The 12,065-nt window shown below is 43.2% G+C and overlaps 34 non-coding genes across 34 annotated transcripts; all 34 read right to left on the bottom strand.

The window, feature by feature from the left end:
- Positions 1-2: 2 nt before the first annotated feature.
- Positions 3-75, bottom strand: TRNAF-GAA (transfer RNA phenylalanine (anticodon GAA)). The gene has a single exon. It is a non-coding gene; the product is annotated as a tRNA-Phe (tRNA).
- Positions 76-324: 249 nt separating this feature from the next.
- On the bottom strand, positions 325-397 carry TRNAF-GAA (transfer RNA phenylalanine (anticodon GAA)). Its single transcript has one exon. It is a non-coding gene; the product is annotated as a tRNA-Phe (tRNA).
- A 250-nt stretch (positions 398-647) lies between these two features.
- TRNAF-GAA (transfer RNA phenylalanine (anticodon GAA)) lies at positions 648-720 on the bottom strand. Its single transcript has one exon. It is a non-coding gene; the product is annotated as a tRNA-Phe (tRNA).
- A 250-nt stretch (positions 721-970) lies between these two features.
- On the bottom strand, positions 971-1,043 carry TRNAF-GAA (transfer RNA phenylalanine (anticodon GAA)). Its single transcript has one exon. It is a non-coding gene; the product is annotated as a tRNA-Phe (tRNA).
- Positions 1,044-1,293: 250 nt separating this feature from the next.
- On the bottom strand, positions 1,294-1,366 carry TRNAF-GAA (transfer RNA phenylalanine (anticodon GAA)). The gene has a single exon. It is a non-coding gene; the product is annotated as a tRNA-Phe (tRNA).
- A 249-nt stretch (positions 1,367-1,615) lies between these two features.
- Positions 1,616-1,688, bottom strand: TRNAF-GAA (transfer RNA phenylalanine (anticodon GAA)). Its single transcript has one exon. It is a non-coding gene; the product is annotated as a tRNA-Phe (tRNA).
- Positions 1,689-1,936: 248 nt separating this feature from the next.
- TRNAF-GAA (transfer RNA phenylalanine (anticodon GAA)) lies at positions 1,937-2,009 on the bottom strand. Its single transcript has one exon. It is a non-coding gene; the product is annotated as a tRNA-Phe (tRNA).
- Positions 2,010-2,258: 249 nt separating this feature from the next.
- On the bottom strand, positions 2,259-2,331 carry TRNAF-GAA (transfer RNA phenylalanine (anticodon GAA)). Its single transcript has one exon. It is a non-coding gene; the product is annotated as a tRNA-Phe (tRNA).
- Positions 2,332-2,581: 250 nt separating this feature from the next.
- TRNAF-GAA (transfer RNA phenylalanine (anticodon GAA)) lies at positions 2,582-2,654 on the bottom strand. Its single transcript has one exon. It is a non-coding gene; the product is annotated as a tRNA-Phe (tRNA).
- A 250-nt stretch (positions 2,655-2,904) lies between these two features.
- Positions 2,905-2,976, bottom strand: TRNAF-GAA (transfer RNA phenylalanine (anticodon GAA)). Its single transcript has one exon. It is a non-coding gene; the product is annotated as a tRNA-Phe (tRNA).
- Positions 2,977-3,227: 251 nt separating this feature from the next.
- TRNAF-GAA (transfer RNA phenylalanine (anticodon GAA)) lies at positions 3,228-3,299 on the bottom strand. The gene has a single exon. It is a non-coding gene; the product is annotated as a tRNA-Phe (tRNA).
- A 251-nt stretch (positions 3,300-3,550) lies between these two features.
- Positions 3,551-3,623, bottom strand: TRNAF-GAA (transfer RNA phenylalanine (anticodon GAA)). The gene has a single exon. It is a non-coding gene; the product is annotated as a tRNA-Phe (tRNA).
- A 248-nt stretch (positions 3,624-3,871) lies between these two features.
- TRNAF-GAA (transfer RNA phenylalanine (anticodon GAA)) lies at positions 3,872-3,944 on the bottom strand. Its single transcript has one exon. It is a non-coding gene; the product is annotated as a tRNA-Phe (tRNA).
- Positions 3,945-4,513: 569 nt separating this feature from the next.
- Positions 4,514-4,586, bottom strand: TRNAF-GAA (transfer RNA phenylalanine (anticodon GAA)). The gene has a single exon. It is a non-coding gene; the product is annotated as a tRNA-Phe (tRNA).
- Positions 4,587-4,837: 251 nt separating this feature from the next.
- TRNAF-GAA (transfer RNA phenylalanine (anticodon GAA)) lies at positions 4,838-4,910 on the bottom strand. The gene has a single exon. It is a non-coding gene; the product is annotated as a tRNA-Phe (tRNA).
- A 250-nt stretch (positions 4,911-5,160) lies between these two features.
- Positions 5,161-5,233, bottom strand: TRNAF-GAA (transfer RNA phenylalanine (anticodon GAA)). Its single transcript has one exon. It is a non-coding gene; the product is annotated as a tRNA-Phe (tRNA).
- Positions 5,234-5,483: 250 nt separating this feature from the next.
- On the bottom strand, positions 5,484-5,556 carry TRNAF-GAA (transfer RNA phenylalanine (anticodon GAA)). The gene has a single exon. It is a non-coding gene; the product is annotated as a tRNA-Phe (tRNA).
- Positions 5,557-6,127: 571 nt separating this feature from the next.
- On the bottom strand, positions 6,128-6,200 carry TRNAF-GAA (transfer RNA phenylalanine (anticodon GAA)). Its single transcript has one exon. It is a non-coding gene; the product is annotated as a tRNA-Phe (tRNA).
- Positions 6,201-6,771: 571 nt separating this feature from the next.
- TRNAF-GAA (transfer RNA phenylalanine (anticodon GAA)) lies at positions 6,772-6,844 on the bottom strand. Its single transcript has one exon. It is a non-coding gene; the product is annotated as a tRNA-Phe (tRNA).
- Positions 6,845-7,095: 251 nt separating this feature from the next.
- Positions 7,096-7,168, bottom strand: TRNAF-GAA (transfer RNA phenylalanine (anticodon GAA)). Its single transcript has one exon. It is a non-coding gene; the product is annotated as a tRNA-Phe (tRNA).
- A 248-nt stretch (positions 7,169-7,416) lies between these two features.
- On the bottom strand, positions 7,417-7,489 carry TRNAF-GAA (transfer RNA phenylalanine (anticodon GAA)). Its single transcript has one exon. It is a non-coding gene; the product is annotated as a tRNA-Phe (tRNA).
- Positions 7,490-7,740: 251 nt separating this feature from the next.
- TRNAF-GAA (transfer RNA phenylalanine (anticodon GAA)) lies at positions 7,741-7,813 on the bottom strand. Its single transcript has one exon. It is a non-coding gene; the product is annotated as a tRNA-Phe (tRNA).
- A 573-nt stretch (positions 7,814-8,386) lies between these two features.
- TRNAF-GAA (transfer RNA phenylalanine (anticodon GAA)) lies at positions 8,387-8,459 on the bottom strand. The gene has a single exon. It is a non-coding gene; the product is annotated as a tRNA-Phe (tRNA).
- A 251-nt stretch (positions 8,460-8,710) lies between these two features.
- TRNAF-GAA (transfer RNA phenylalanine (anticodon GAA)) lies at positions 8,711-8,783 on the bottom strand. The gene has a single exon. It is a non-coding gene; the product is annotated as a tRNA-Phe (tRNA).
- Positions 8,784-9,033: 250 nt separating this feature from the next.
- TRNAF-AAA (transfer RNA phenylalanine (anticodon AAA)) lies at positions 9,034-9,106 on the bottom strand. Its single transcript has one exon. It is a non-coding gene; the product is annotated as a tRNA-Phe (tRNA).
- Positions 9,107-9,354: 248 nt separating this feature from the next.
- TRNAF-GAA (transfer RNA phenylalanine (anticodon GAA)) lies at positions 9,355-9,427 on the bottom strand. Its single transcript has one exon. It is a non-coding gene; the product is annotated as a tRNA-Phe (tRNA).
- Positions 9,428-9,677: 250 nt separating this feature from the next.
- On the bottom strand, positions 9,678-9,750 carry TRNAF-GAA (transfer RNA phenylalanine (anticodon GAA)). Its single transcript has one exon. It is a non-coding gene; the product is annotated as a tRNA-Phe (tRNA).
- A 250-nt stretch (positions 9,751-10,000) lies between these two features.
- TRNAF-GAA (transfer RNA phenylalanine (anticodon GAA)) lies at positions 10,001-10,073 on the bottom strand. Its single transcript has one exon. It is a non-coding gene; the product is annotated as a tRNA-Phe (tRNA).
- A 249-nt stretch (positions 10,074-10,322) lies between these two features.
- Positions 10,323-10,395, bottom strand: TRNAF-GAA (transfer RNA phenylalanine (anticodon GAA)). The gene has a single exon. It is a non-coding gene; the product is annotated as a tRNA-Phe (tRNA).
- Positions 10,396-10,643: 248 nt separating this feature from the next.
- On the bottom strand, positions 10,644-10,716 carry TRNAF-GAA (transfer RNA phenylalanine (anticodon GAA)). The gene has a single exon. It is a non-coding gene; the product is annotated as a tRNA-Phe (tRNA).
- Positions 10,717-10,966: 250 nt separating this feature from the next.
- TRNAF-GAA (transfer RNA phenylalanine (anticodon GAA)) lies at positions 10,967-11,039 on the bottom strand. Its single transcript has one exon. It is a non-coding gene; the product is annotated as a tRNA-Phe (tRNA).
- A 250-nt stretch (positions 11,040-11,289) lies between these two features.
- On the bottom strand, positions 11,290-11,362 carry TRNAF-GAA (transfer RNA phenylalanine (anticodon GAA)). Its single transcript has one exon. It is a non-coding gene; the product is annotated as a tRNA-Phe (tRNA).
- A 250-nt stretch (positions 11,363-11,612) lies between these two features.
- Positions 11,613-11,685, bottom strand: TRNAF-GAA (transfer RNA phenylalanine (anticodon GAA)). Its single transcript has one exon. It is a non-coding gene; the product is annotated as a tRNA-Phe (tRNA).
- A 250-nt stretch (positions 11,686-11,935) lies between these two features.
- On the bottom strand, positions 11,936-12,008 carry TRNAF-GAA (transfer RNA phenylalanine (anticodon GAA)). The gene has a single exon. It is a non-coding gene; the product is annotated as a tRNA-Phe (tRNA).
- Positions 12,009-12,065: the final 57 nt, after the last annotated feature.

Below are 12,065 nucleotides of genomic sequence, written 5' to 3'. Positions count from 1 at the left end.
TACGCCGAAACCCGGGATCGAACCAGGGACCTTTAGATCTTCAGTCTAACGCTCTCCCAACTGAGGTATTTCGGCAGACGGGAGAAGAGTGAAAGCGGGATTCAACAGTTCTAGCGTTTCGGTAAAACCGCTTTATTTTAGCTGTTGGACATTATTACATGTATTTCACGCTGTTCCGGTTCTTTTGCAACGCCTACTGCCGCGGTACAATCTGAATCAGCATTTTTTTTCAAGCATGTGTGTTCACCTGCGTAATCGTTTCACACGGTAGAATTATTGCAAAATACATGCATACCGACAGATTTAACAAAAATGTGCTTTGGACGCCGAAACCCGGGATTGAACCAGGGACCTTTAGATCTTCAGTCTAACGCTCTCCCAACTGAGCTATTTCGGCAGATGGGAGAAAATTGAAAGCGGGATTCAACAGTTCTTGCGTTTCTGTAAAACCGCTTTATTTTAGCTGTTGCACATTATTACAAGTCTTTCAGGCTGTTCCGGTTCTTTTGCAACGCCTACTGCCGCGATGCATTTTGAATCAGCATTTTTTTATCAAGCATGTGTGTTCACCTGGGTAATCGTTTCACTCGTTAGAATTATTGCAAAATACTTGCATACCGACAGATTTAACAAAATTGTGCTTTGGACGCCGCAACCCGGGATCGAACCAGGGACCTTTAGATCTTCAGTCTAACGCTCTCCTAACTGAGCTATTTCGGCAGACGGGAGAAGAGTGAAAGCGGGATTCAACAGTTCTTGCGTTTTGGTAAAACCGCTTTATTTTAGCTGTTGCACATTATTACATGTGTTTCACGCTGTTCCGGTTCTTTTGCAACGCCTACTGCCGCGATGCATTCTGAATCAGCATTTTTTTACCAAGCATGTGTGTTCACCTGCGTAATCGTTTCACTCGTTAGAATTATTGCAAAATACTTGCATACCGACAGATTTAACAAAAATGTGCTTTGGACGCCGAAACCCGGGATCGAACCAGGGACCTTTAGATCTTCAGTCTAACGCTCTCCCAACTGAGTTATTTCGGCAGACGGGAGAAGAGTGAAAGCGGGATTCAACAGTTCTTGCGTTTCGGTAAAACCGCTTTATTTTAGCTGTTGCACATTATTACATGTCTTTCACGCTGTTCCGGTGCTTTTGCAACGCCTACTGCCGCGATGCATTCTGAATCAGCATTTTTTTATCAAGCATGCGTGTTCACCTGCGCAACCGTTTCATTCGTTAGAATTATTGCAAAATACTTGCATACCGATAGATTTAACAAAAATGTGCTTTGGACGCCGAAACCCGGGATCGAACCAGAGACCTTTGGATCTTCAGTCTAACGCTCTCCCAACTGAGCTATTTCGGCAGACGGGAGAAGAGTGAAAGCGGGATTGAACAGTTCTTGCGTTTCGGTAAAATCGCTTTATTTTAGCTGTTGCACATTATTACATGTCTGTGACGCTGTTCCGGTTCTTTTGCAACGCCTACTGCCGCGATGCATTCTGAATCAGCATTTTTTATCAAGCATGTGTGTTCACCTGCGTAATCATTTCACTCGTTAGAATTATTGCAAAATACTTGCATACCGACAGATTTAACAAAAATGTGCTTTGGACGCCAAAACCCGGGATCGAACCAGGGACCTTTAGATCTTCAGTCTAACACTCTCCCAACTGAGTTATTTCGGCAGACGGGAGAAGAGTGATAGCGGGATTCAACAGTTCTTGCGTTTCGGTAAAACCGCTTTATTTTAGCTGTTGCACATTATTACAAGTCTTTACGCTGTTCCGGTTCTTTCGCAACGCCTACTGCCGCGATACAATCTCAATCAGCATTTTTTATCAAGCATGTGTGTTCACCTGCGTAATCGTTTCACTCGTTAGAATTATTGCAGAACACTTGCATACCGACAGGTTTAACAAAAATGTGCTTTGGACGCCGAAACCCGGGATCGAACCAGGGACCTTTAGATCTTCAGTCTAACGCTGGCTCAACTGAACTATTTCGGCAGACGGGAGAAGAGTGAAAGCGGGATTCAACAGTTCTTGCGTTTCGGTAAAACCGCTTTATTTTAGCTGTTGCACATTATTACAAGTCTTTACGCTGTTCCGGTTCTTTCGCAACGCCTACTGCCGCGATGCATTCTGAATCAGCATTTTTTTATCAACCATGTGTGTTCACCTGCGTAACCGTTTCACTCGTTAGAATTATTGCAAAATACTTGCATACCGACAGATTTAACAAAATTGTGCTTTGGACGCGGAAACCCGGGATCGAACCAGGGACATTTAGATCTTCAGTCTAACGCTCTCCCAACTGAGCTATTTCGGCAGACGGGAGAAGAGTGAAAGCGGGATTCAACAGTTCTTGCGTTTCGGTAAAACCGCTTTATTTTAGCTGTTGCACATTATTACATGTCTTTCACGCTGTTCCGGTTCTTTTGGAACGCCTACTGCCGCGATGCATTCTGAATCAGCATTTTTTTATCAAGCATGTCTGTTCACCTGCGTAATCGTTTCACTCGTTAGAATTATTGCAAAATACTTGCATACCGACAGATTTAACAAAAATGTGTTTTGGACGCCGAAACGTGGGATCGAACCAGGGACCTTTAGATCTTCAGTCTAACGCTCTCCCAACTGAGCTATTTCGGCAGACGGGGGAAGAGTGAAAGCGGGATTCAACAGTTCTTGCGCTTCGATAAAACCGCTTTATTTTAACTGTTGCACATTATTACATGTCTTTCACGCTGTTCCGGTTCTTTTGCAACGCCTACTGTCGCGATGCATTCTGAATCAGCATTTTTTTATCAAGCATGTGTGTTAACCTGCGTAATCGTTTCACTTGTTAGAATTATTGCAAAATACTTGCATACCGACAGATTTACCAAAAATGTGCTTTGTACGCCGAAACCCGGGATCGAACCAGGGATCTTTAGATCTTCGTCTAACGCTCTCCCAACTGAGCTATTTCGGCAGACGGGGGAAGAGTGAAAGCGGGATTCAACAGTTCTTGCGTTTCGATAAAACCGCTTTATTTTAGCTGTTGCACATTATTACATGTCTTTCACGCTGTTCCGGTTCTTTTGCAACGCCTACTGTCGCGATGCATTCTGAATCAGCATTTTTTTAACAAGCATGTGTGTTAACCTGCGTAATCGTTTCACTTGTTAGAATTATTGCAAAATACTTGCATACCGATAGATTTAACAAAAAAAGTGCTTTCGACGCCGAAACCCGGTATCGAACCAGAACCTTTAGATCTTCACTCTAACGCTCTCCCAACTGAGCTATTTTGGCAGACGGGAGAAGAGTGAAAGCGGGATTCAACAGTTCTTGCGTTTCGGTAAAACCGCTTTATTTTAGCTGTTGCACATTATTACATGTCTTTCACGCTGTTCCGGTTCTTTTGCAACGCCTACTGCCGCGATGCATTCTGAATCAGCATTTTTTTATCAAGCATGTGTGTTCACCTGCGTAACCGTTTCACTCGTTAGAATTATTGCAAAATACTTGTATTCCGACAGATTTAACAAAAAAAGTGCTTTGAACGCCAAAACCCGGGATCGAGCCAAGGACCTTTGGATCTTCAGTCTAACGCTTTCCCAACTGAGCTATTTCGGCAGACGGGAGAAGAGTGAAAGCGGGATTGAACAGTTCTTGCGTTTCGGTAAAATCGCTTTATTTTAGCTGTTGCACATTATTACATGTCTGTGACGCTGTTCCGGTTCTTTTGCAACGCCTACTGCCGCGATGCATTCTGAATCAGCATTTTTATCAAGCATGTGTGTTCACCTGCGTAATCGTTTCACTCGTTAGAATTATTGCAAAATACTTGCATACCGACAGATTTAACAAAAATGTGCTTTGGACGCCAAAACCCGGGATCGAACCAGGGACCTTTAGATCTTCAGTCTAACACTCTCCCAACTGAGTTATTTCGGCAGACGGGAGAAGAGTGATAGCGGGATTCAACAGTTCTTTCGTTTCGGTAAAACCGCTTTATTTTAGCTGTTGCACATTATTACAATTCTTTACGCTGTTCCGGTTCTTTCGCAACGCCTACTGCCGCGATACAATCTCAATCAGCATTTTTTATCAAGCATGTGTGTTCACCTGCGTAATCGTTTCACTCGTTAGAATTATTGCAAAACACTTGCATACAGACAGATTTAACAAAATAGTGCTTTGGACGCCGAAACCCGGGAGCGAACCAGGGATCTTTAGATCTTCGTCTAACGCTCTCCCAACTGAGCTATTTCGGCGGAAGGGAGAAGATTGAAAGCGGGATTCAACAGTTTATGCGTTTCGGTAAAACCGCTTTATTTTAGCTGTTGCACATTATTACAAGTCTTTACGCTGTTTCGGTTCTTTCGCAACGCCTACTGCCGCGGTACAATCTGAATCAGCATTTTTTATCAAGCATGTGTGTTCACCTGCGTAACCGTTTCACGCGTTAGAATTATTGCAAAATACTTGTATTCCAACAGATTTAACAAAAAAATTGCTTTGGACGCTGAAACCCGGGATCGAGCCAAGGACCTTTGGATCTTCAGTCTAACACTCTCCCAACTGAGCTATTTCGGCAGACGGGAGAAGAGTGAAAGCGGGATTGAACAGTTCTTGCGTTTCGGTAAAACCGCTATATTTTAGCTGTTGCACATTATTACAAGTCTTTCACGCTGTTACGGTTCTTTTGCAACGCCTACTGCCGCAATGCATTCTGAATCAGCATTTTTTTATCAAGCATGTGTATTCACCTGCGTTATCGTTTCACTCGTTAGAATTATTGCAAAATACTTGGATACCGATAGATTTAACAAAAAAAGTGCTCTCGACGCCGAAATCCGGGATCGAACCAGGGACCTTTAGATCTTCAGTCTAACGCTGTCTCAACTGAGCTATTTCGGCAGACGGGAGAAGAGTGAAAGCGGGATTCAACAGTTCTTGCGTTTCGTTAAAACCGCTTTATTTTAGCTGTTGCACATTATTACAAGTCTTTCACGCTGTTCCGGTTCTTTTGCAACGCCTACTGCCGCGATGCATTCTGAATCAGCATTTTTTTATCAACCATGTGTGTTCACCTGCGTAACCGTTTCACTCGTTAGAATTATTGCAAAATACTTGCATACCGACAGATTTAACAAAATTGTGCTTTGGACGCGGAAACCCGGGATCGAACCAGGGACCTTTAGATCTTCAGTCTAACGCTCTCCCAACTGAGCTATTTCGGCAGACGGGAGAAGAGTGAAAGCGGGATTCAACAGTTCTTGCGTTTCGGTAAAACCGCTTTGTTTTAGCTGTTGCACATTATTACATGTCTTTCACGCTGTTCCGGTTCTTTTGGAACGCCTACTGCCGCGATGCATTCTGAATCAGCATTTTTTTATCAAGCATGTCTGTTCACCTGCGTAATCGTTTCACTCGTTAGAATTATTGCAAAATACTTGCATACCGACAGATTTAACAAAAATGTGTTTTGGACGCCGAAACGTGGGATCGAACCAGGGACCTTTAGATCTTCAGTCTAACGCTCTCCCAACTGAGCTATTTCGGCAGACGGGGGAAGAGTGAAAGCGGGATTCAACAGTTCTTGCGTTTCGATAAAACCGCTTTATTTTAGCTGTTGCACATTATTACATGTCTTTCACGCTGTTCCGGTTCTTTTGCGACGCCTACTGTCGCGATGCATTCTGAATCAGCATTTTTTTATCAAGCATGTGTGTTAACCTGCGTAATCGTTTCACTTGTTAGAATTATTGCAAAATACTTGCATACCGACAGATTTACCAAAAATGTGCTTTGGACGCCGAAACCCGGGAGCGAACCAGGGATCTTTAGATCTTCGTCTAACGCTCTCCCAACTGAGCTATTTCGGCGGAAGGGAGAAGATTGAAAGCGGGATTCAACAGTTTATGCGTTTCGGTAAAACCGCTTTATTTTAGCTGTTGCACATTATTACAAGTCTTTACGCTGTTTCGGTTCTTTCGCAACGCCTACTGCCGCGGTACAATCTGAATCAGCATTTTTTATCAAGCATGTGTGTTCACCTGCGTAACCGTTTCACGCGTTAGAATTATTGCAAAATACTTGTATTCCAACAGATTTAACAAAAAAATTGCTTTGGACGCCAAAACCCGGGATCGAACCAGGGACCTTTAGATCTTCAGTCTAACGCTCTCCCAACTGAGCTATTTCGGCAGACGGGGGAAGAGTGAAAGCGGGATTCAACAGTTCTTGCGTTTCGATAAAACCGCTTTATTTTAGCTGTTGCACATTATTACATGTCTTTCACGCTGTTCCGGTTCTTTTGCAACGCCTACTGTCGCGATGCATTCTGAATCAGCATTTTTTTATCAAGCATGTGTGTTAACCTGCGTAATCGTTTCACTTGTTAGAATTATTGCAAAATACTTGCATACCGACAGATTTACCAAAAATGTGCTTTGGACGCCGAAACCCGGGAGCGAACCAGGGATCTTTAGATCTTCGTCTAACGCTCTCCCAACTGAGCTATTTCGGCGGAAGGGAGAAGATTGAAAGCGGGATTCAACAGTTTATGCGTTTCGGTAAAACCGCTTTATTTTAGCTGTTGCACATTATTACAAGTCTTTACGCTGTTTCGATTCTTTCGCAACGCCTACTGCCGCGGTACAATCTGAATCAGCATTTTTTATCAAGCATGTGTGTTCACCTGCGTAACCGTTTCACGCGTTAGAATTATTGCAAAATACTTGTATTCCAACAGATTTAACAAAAAAATTGCTTTGGACGCTGAAACCCGGGATCGAGCCAAGGACCTTTGGATCTTCAGTCTAACACTCTCCCAACTGAGCTATTTCGGCAGACGGGAGAAGAGTGAAAGCGGGATTGAACAGTTCTTGCGTTTCGGTAAAACCGCTATATTTTAGCTGTTGCACATTATTACAAGTCTTTCACGCTGTTCCGGTTCTTTTGCAACGCCTACTGCCGCAATGCATTCTGAATCAGCATTTTTTTATCAAGCATGTGTATTCACCTGCGTTATCGTTTCACTCGTTAGAATTATTGCAAAATACTTGCATACCGATAGATTTAACAAAAAAAGTGCTCTCGACGCCGAAACCCGGGATCGAACCAGGGACCTTTAGATCTTCAGTCTAACGCTGTCTCAACTGAGCTATTTCGGCAGACGGGAGAAGAGTGAAAGCGGGATTCAACAGTTCTTGCGTTTCGTTAAAACCGCTTTATTTTAGCTGTTGCACATTATTACAAGTCTTTACACTGTTCCGGTTCTTTCGCAACGCCTACTGCCGCGGTACAATCTGAATCAGCATTTTGTATCAAGCATGTGTGTTCACCTGCGTAATCGTTTCACTCGTTAGAATTATTGCAAAATACTTGCATACCGACAGATTTACCAAAGATGTGCTTTGGACGCCAAAACCCGGGATCCAACCACGGACCTTTAGATCTTCAGTCTAACGCTCTCCCAACTGAGCTATTTCCGCAGACGGGAGAAGAGTGAAAGCGGGATTCAACAGTTCTTGCGTTTCGGTAAAACCGCTTTATTTTAGCGGTTGCACATTATTACATGTCTTTCACGCTGTTCCGGTGCTTTTGCAACGCCTACTGCCGCGATGCATTCTGAATCAGCATTTTTTTATCAAGCATTCGTGTTCACCTGCGCAACCGTTTCATTCGTTAGAATTATTGCAAAATACTTGCATACCGATAGATTTAACAAAAAAAGTGCTTTCGACACCGAAACCCGGTATCGAACCAGGGACCTTTAGATCTTCAGTCGAACGCTCTCCCAACTGAGCTATTTCGGCAGACGGGAGAAGAGTGAAAGCGGGATTCAACAGTTCTTGCGTTTCGTTAAAACCGCTTTATTTAAGCTGTTGCACATTATTACATGTCTTTCACGCTGTTCCGGTTCTTTCGCAACGCCTACTGCCGCGGTAAAATCTGAATCAGCATTTTTTTATCAAGCATGTGTGTTCACCTGCGTAACCGTTTCACTCGTTAGAATTATTGCAAAATACTTGCATACCGACAGATTTAACAAAAATGTGCTTTGGACGCGGAAACCCAGGATCGAACCAGGGACCTTTAGATCTTCAGTCTAACGCTCTCCCAACAGAGCAATTTCGGCAGACGGGAGAAGAGTGAAAGCGGGATTCAACAGTTCTTGCGTTTCTGTAAAACTGCTTTATTTTAGCTGTTGCACATTATTACAAGTCTTTCACGCTGTTCCGGTTCTTTTGCAACGCCTACTGCTGCGATGCATTCTGAATCAGCATTTTTTTATCAAGCATGTGTGTTCACCTGCGTAATCGTTTCACTCGTTAGAATTATTGCAAAATACTTGCATACCGACAGATTTAACAAAAATGTGCTTTGGACGCCGAAACCCAGTATCGAACCAGGGACCTTTAGATCTTCAGTCTAACGCTCTGCCAACTGAGCTATTTCGGCAGACGGGAGAAGAGTGAAAGCGGGATTCAACAGTTCTTGCGTTTCGGTAAAACCGCTTTATTTTAGCTGTTGCACATTATTACATGTCTTTCACGCTGTTCCGGTTCTTTTGCAACGCGTACTGCCGCGATGCATTCTGAATCAGCATTTTTTTATAAAGCATGTGTGTTCACCTGCGTAACCGTTTCACTCGTTAGAATTATTGCAAAATACTTGTATTCCGACAGATTTAACAAAAAAATTGCTTTGGACGCCGAAACCCGGGATCAAGCCAAGGACCTTTGGATCTTCAGTCTAACACTCTCCCAACTGAGCTATTTCGGCAGACGGGAGAAGAGTGAAAGCGGGATTGAACAGTTCTTGCGTTTCGGTAAAACCGCTTTATTTCAGCTGTTGCACATTATTACAAGTCTTTCACGCTGTTCCGGTTCTTTTGCAACGCCTACTGCCGCGATGCATTCTGAATCAGCATTTTTTTATCAAGCATGTGTGTTCACCTGCGTAACCGTTTCACTCGTTAGAATTATTGCAAAATACTTGCATACCGACAGATTTAACAAAATTGTGCTTTGGACGCGGAAACCCGGGATCGAACCAGGGACGTTTAGATCTTTAGTCTAACGCTCTCCCAACTGAGCTATTTCGGCAGACGGGAGAAGAGTGAAAGCGGGATTCAACAGTTTATGCGTTTCGGTAAAACCGCTTTATTTTAGCTGTTGCACATTATTACAAGTCTTTACGCTGTTTCGGTTCTTTCGCAACGCCTACTGCCGCGGTACAATCTGAATCAGCATTTTTTATCAAGCATGTGTGTTCACCTGCGTAATCGTTTCACACGTTAGAATTATTGCAAAATACATGCATACCGACAGATTTAACAAAAATGTGCTTTGGACGCCGAAACCCGGGATTGAACCAGGGACCTTTAGATCTTCAGTCTAACGCTCTCCCAACTGAGCTATTTCGGCAGATGGGAGAAAATTGAAAGCGGGATTCAACAGTTCTTGCGTTTCTGTAAAACCGCTTTATTTTAGCTGTTGCACATTATTACAAGTCTTTCACGCTGTTCCGGTTCTTTTGCAACGCCTACTGCTGCGATGCATTCTGAATCAGCATTTTTTTATCAAGCATGTGTGTTCACCTGCGTAATCGTTTCACTCGTTAGAATTATTGCAAAATACTTGCATACCGACAGATTTAACAAAAATGTGCTTTGGACGCCGAAACCCAGTATCGAACCAGGGACCTTTAGATCTTCAGTCTAACGCTCTCCCAACTGAGCTATTTCGGCAGACGGGAGAAGAGTGAAAGCGGGATTCAACAGTTCTTGCGTTTCGGTAAAACCGCTTTATTTTAGCTGTTGCACAATATTACATGTCTTTCACGCTGTTCCGGTTCTTTTGGAACGCCTACTGCCGCGATGCATTCTGAATCAGCATTTTTTTATCAAGCATGTCTGTTCACCTGCGTAATCGTTTCACTCGTTAGAATTATTGCAAAATACTTGCATACCGACAGATTTAACAAAAATGTGTTTTGGACGCCGAAACGTGGGATCGAACCAGGGACCTTTAGATCTTCAGTATAACGCTCTCCCAACTGAGCTATTTCGGCAGACGGGGGAAGAGTGAAAGCGGGATTCAACAGTTCTTGTGTTTCGATAAAACCGCTTTATTTTAGCTGTTGCACATTATTACATGTCTTTCACGCTGTTCCGGTTCTTTTGCAACGCCTACTGTCGCGATGCATTCTGAATCAGCATTTTTTTATCAAGCATGTGTGTTCACCTGCGTAATCGTCTCACTCGTTAGAATTATTGCAAAATACTTGCATACCGACAGATTTACAAAAATGTGATTTGGACGCCGAAACCCGGGATCGAACCAGGGATCTTTAGATCTTCTGTCTAACGCTCTCCCAACTGAGCTATTTCGGCAGAAGGGAGAAGATTGAAAGCGGGATTCAACAGTTTATGCGTTTCGGTAAAACCGCTTTATTTTAGCTGTTGCACATTATTACAAGTCTTTACGCTGTTTCGGTTCTTTCGCAACGCCTACTGCCGCGGTACAATCTGAATCAGCATTTTTTATCAAGCATGTGTGTTCACCTGCGTAATCGTTTCACACGTTAGAATTATTGCAAAATACATGCATACCGACAGATTTAACAAAAATGTGCTTTGGACGCCGAAACCCGGGATTGAACCAGGGACCTTTAGATCTTCAGTCTAACGCTCTCCCAACTGAGCTATTTCGGCAGATGGGAGAAAATTGAAAGCGGGATTCAACAGTTCTTGCGTTTCTGTAAAACCGCTTTATTTTAGCTGTTGCACATTATTACAAGTCTTTCACGCTGTTCCGGTTCTTTTGCAACGCCTACTGCTGCGATGCATTCTGAATCAGCATTTTTTTATCAAGCATGTGTGTTCACCTGCGTAATCGTTTCACTCGTTAGAATTATTGCAAAATACTTGCATACCGACATATTTAACAAAAATGTGCTTTGGACGCCGAAACCCAGTATCGAACCAGGGACCTTTAGATCTTCAGTCTAACGCTCTCCCAACTGAGCTATTTCGGCAGACGGGAGAAGAGTGAAAGCGGGATTCAACATTTCTTGCGTTTCGGTAAAACCGCTTTATTTTAGCTGTTGCACATTATTACATGTCTTTCACGCAGTTCCGGTGCTTTTGCAACGCCTACTGCCGCGATGCATTCTGAATCAGCATTTTTTTATCAAGCATGTGTGTTCACCTGCGTAATCGTTTCACTCGTTAGAATTATTGCAAAATACTTGCATACCGACAGATTTAACAAAAATGTGCTTTGGACGCCGAAACCCAGTATCGAACCAGGGACCTTTAGATCTTCAGTCTAACGCTCTCCCAACTGAGCTATTTCGGCAGACGGGAGAAGAGTGAAAGCGGGATTCAACAGTTCTTGCGTTTCGGTAAAACCGCTTTATTTTAGCTGTTGCACATTATTACATGTCTTTCACGCTGTTCCGGTTCTTTTGGAACGCCTACTGCCGCGATGCATTCTGAATCAGCATTTTTTTATCAAGCATGTCTGTTCACCTGCGTAATCGTTTCACTCGTTAGAATTATTGCAAAATACTTGCATACCGACAGATTTAACAAAAATGTGTTTTGGACGCCGAAACGTGGGATCGAACCAGGGACCTTTAGATCTTCAGTATAACGCTCTCCCAACTGAGCTATTTCGGCAGACGGGGGAAGAGTGAAAGCGGGATTCAACAGTTCTTGCGTTTCGATAAAACTGCTTTATTTTAGCTGTTGCACATTATTACATGTCTTTCACGCTGTTCCGGTTCTTTTGCAACGCCTACTGTCGCGATGCATTCTGAATCAGCATTTTTTTATCAAGCATGTGTGTTCACCTGCGTAATCGTCTCACTCGTTACAATTATTGCAAAATACTTGCATACCGACAGATTTAACAAAAATGTGATTTGGACGCCGAAACCCGGGATCGAACCAGGGATCTTTAGATCTTCTGTCTAACGCTCTCCCAACTGAGCTATTTCGGCAGAAGGGAGAAGATTGAAAGCGGGATTCAACAGTTTATGCGTTTCGGTAAAACCGCT

The sequence above is a fragment of the Rhipicephalus microplus genome, chromosome 4 (genome assembly GCF_043290135.1).
Source record: "Rhipicephalus microplus isolate Deutch F79 chromosome 4, USDA_Rmic, whole genome shotgun sequence".
In the NCBI taxonomy this organism is placed as follows: Eukaryota; Metazoa; Arthropoda; class Arachnida; order Ixodida; family Ixodidae; genus Rhipicephalus; species Rhipicephalus microplus.
This window is presented reverse-complemented; position numbering and strand designations above follow the sequence as displayed.